The 3,171-nt window shown below is 39.7% G+C and overlaps 1 long non-coding RNA gene across 1 annotated transcript; it reads left to right on the top strand.

Moving 5' to 3' along the window:
* Positions 1–274: 274 nt before the first annotated feature.
* On the top strand, positions 275–1,051 carry LOC310727400. The gene is made up of 2 exons (XR_014534014.1): positions 275–509; positions 560–1,051. It is a non-coding gene; the product is annotated as an uncharacterized lncRNA (long non-coding RNA).
* The last annotated feature ends 2,120 nt before the right edge of the window (positions 1,052–3,171 follow it).

The raw sequence follows: 3,171 nt of genomic DNA, 5'->3' as shown, positions 1-3,171 counted from the left end.
CTATGTAAGGACAGGAAACACACATACACACCCATATCACACATACACAGTGTGTGTGTGTGTGTGTGTGTGTGTGTGTGTGTGTGTGTGTGTGTGTGTGTGTGTGTGAATATATATATATATATATATATATATACACATTGATGTATGTGGTCTGGCATTGTCATGTTGGAAAATGCACGTCTGGATGGAAGCATATGTTGTTCTAAAACTTGGTTTTACCTTTCAGCATTGATGGTGCCTTTCCAGATGTGTAAGTCCAGATGACATGGCACCCCAGTTTTCCAAAAAGAACTTAACATTTTGATTCGTCTGACCACAGAACAGTTTTCCACTTTGCCACAGTCCATTTTAAATAAACCTTGGCCTAGAGAAAACGCCCGCGCTTCTGGATCATGTTTAGATATGGCTTCTTTTTTGACCTATAGAGTTTTAGCCGGCAACGGTGAATGGCACGGTGGATTGTGTTCACCGACAATGTTTTCGGGAAGTATTCCTGAGCCCATGTTGTGATTTCCATTACAGTAGCATTCCTGTATTTGATGCAGTGCCGCCTAAGGGCCCAAAGATCACGGGCTTCCAGTATGGTTTTCCGGCCTTGACCCTTACGCACAGAGATTGTTCCAGATTCTCTGAATCTTTGAATGATAATATGCACTGTAGATGATGATAACTTTAAACTCTTTGCAATTTTTCTCTGAGAAACTCCTTTCTGATATTGCTCCACTATTTTTCACCTCAGCATTGGGGGAATTGGTGATCCTCTGCCCATCTTGACTTCTGAGAGACACTGCCACTCTGAGAGGCTCTTTTTATACCCAATTATGTTGCTAATTGACCTAATAACTTGCAAATTGTTCCTCCAGCTGTTTCTTATATGTACATTTAACTTTTCCGGCCTCTTATTGCTACCTGTCCCAACTTTTTTGGAATGTGTAGCTCTCATGAAATCCAAAATGAGCCAATATTTGGCATGACATTTCAAAATGTCTCACTTTCAACATTTGATATGTTATCTATATTCTATTGTGAATAAAATATAAGTTTATGAGATTTGTAAATTATTGCATTCCTTTTTTATTCACAATTTGTACAGTGTTCCAACTTTTTTGGATTCGGGTTTGTACTCTAATCAATACAGGCATTGTTCTTATATATTTATTTATATTTTAATAAAAATGGTCAAACTGAAAGGCACGCGTTAATAGAATTAATGGAGTTAAAATTAATTTGCGTTAACACGTTATTAACGCGTTAATTTTGACAACCCTAATTTATGTGTTACCTAATGAATGTATCCAGGTTGAACATTCACCATATAGAACACAAGCAGAGAAAAGATGATGATGATCAGGTGATCAGGAATGTGTCTGTTCTCAGTCATGTTTACATCACTGACTGTCTCATTTATGTTAACCCTATACTTCTTGTTGACTTCTGCCTGCTCACTGTGAGCTTCGTAAACTAGCGTACATTTGTGGTGCGTGAGAGCCAGGAAATGACAAGAAACAGGTTAATGTGTTAAAAATGGCGTGCAGTGAAAATTGCCATTTTACTAAATAGATTAAAACTAAAGTAACGAGCCTGTTTTGAAAATGTAAGAAGTAAAAAGTACAGATATTTGTGTTAAAATGTAATGAATAAAAGTAAAAAGTTGTCAGAAAAATAAATAGTGATGTAAAGTATTGATACCAGAAAAATCTACTTAAGTACATATATATATATATATATATATATATATATATATATATATATATATATATATATATATATATATATATATATATATATATATATATACAGTGGGTACGGAAAGTATTCAGACCCCTTTAAATATTTCACTCTTTGTTATATTGCAGCCATTTGCTAAAATCATTTAGGTTCATTCTTCTTCCTCATGAATGTACACATAGCACCCCATACTGACAGAAAAACACAGAATTGTTGACATTGTTGCAGATTTATTAAAAAAGAAAAACTGAAATATCACATGGTCCTAAGTATTCAGACCCTCTGCTCAGTATTTAGTAGAAGCCCCCTTTTGATCTAATACAGCCAGGAGTCTTTTTGGGAAAGATGCAACAAGTCTTTCACACCTGGATTTGGGGATCCTCTGCCATTCCTCCTTGCAGATCCTCTCCAGTTCTGTCAGGTTGGACGGTAAACGTTGGTGGACAGCCATTTTTAGGTCTCTCCAGAGATGCTCAATTGGGTTTAAGTCAGGGCTCTGGCTGGGCCATTCAAGAACAGTCACGGAGTTGTTGTGAAGCCACTCCTTCGTTATTTTAGCTGTGTGCTTAGGGTCATTGTCTTGTTGGAAGGTAAACCTTCGGCCCAGTCTGAGGTCCAGAGCGCTCTGGAGAAGGTTTTTGTCCAGGATATCCCTGTACTTGGCCGCATTCATCTTTCCCTCGATTGCAACCAGTCGTCCTGTCCCTGCAGCTAAAAAACACCCCCACAGCATGATGCTGCCACCACCATGCTTCACTGTTGGGACTGTATTGGACAGGTGATGAGCAGTGCCTGGTTTTCTACACACATACCGCTTAGTATTAAGGCCAAAAAGTTCTATTTTGGTCTCATCAGACCAGAGAATCTTATTTCTCACCATCTTGGAGTCCTTCAGGTGTTTTTTAGCAAACTCCATGCAGGCTTTCATGTGTCTTACACTGAGGAGAGGCTTCCGTCGGGCCACTCTGCCATAAAGCCCCGACTGGTGGAGGGCTGCAGTGATGGTTGACTTTCTACAACTTTCTCCCATCTCCTGACTGCATCTCTGGAGCTCAGCCACAGTGATCTTTGGGTTCTTCTTTACCTCTCTCACCAAGGCTCTTCTCCCCCGATAGCTCAGTTTGGCCGGACGGCCAGCTCTAGGAAGGGTTCTGGTCGTCCCAAACGTCTTCCATTTGAGGATTATGGAGGCCACTGTGCTCTTAGGAACCTTAAGTGCAGCAGAAATCTTTTTGTAACCTTGGCCAGATCTGTGCCTTGCCACAATTCTGTCTCTGAGCTCTTCAGGCAGTTCCTTTGACCTCATGATTCTCATTTGCTCTGACATGCATTGTGATCTGGAAGGTCTTATATAGACAAGTGTGTGGCTTTCCTAATCAAGTCCAATCAGTATAATCAAACACAGCTGGACTCAAATGAAGGTGTAGAACCATCTCAAGG

The sequence above is a fragment of the Silurus aristotelis genome (assembly GCF_946808225.1).
Source record: "Silurus aristotelis genome assembly, chromosome: 6".
In the NCBI taxonomy this organism is placed as follows: Eukaryota; Metazoa; Chordata; class Actinopteri; order Siluriformes; family Siluridae; genus Silurus; species Silurus aristotelis.
This window is presented reverse-complemented; position numbering and strand designations above follow the sequence as displayed.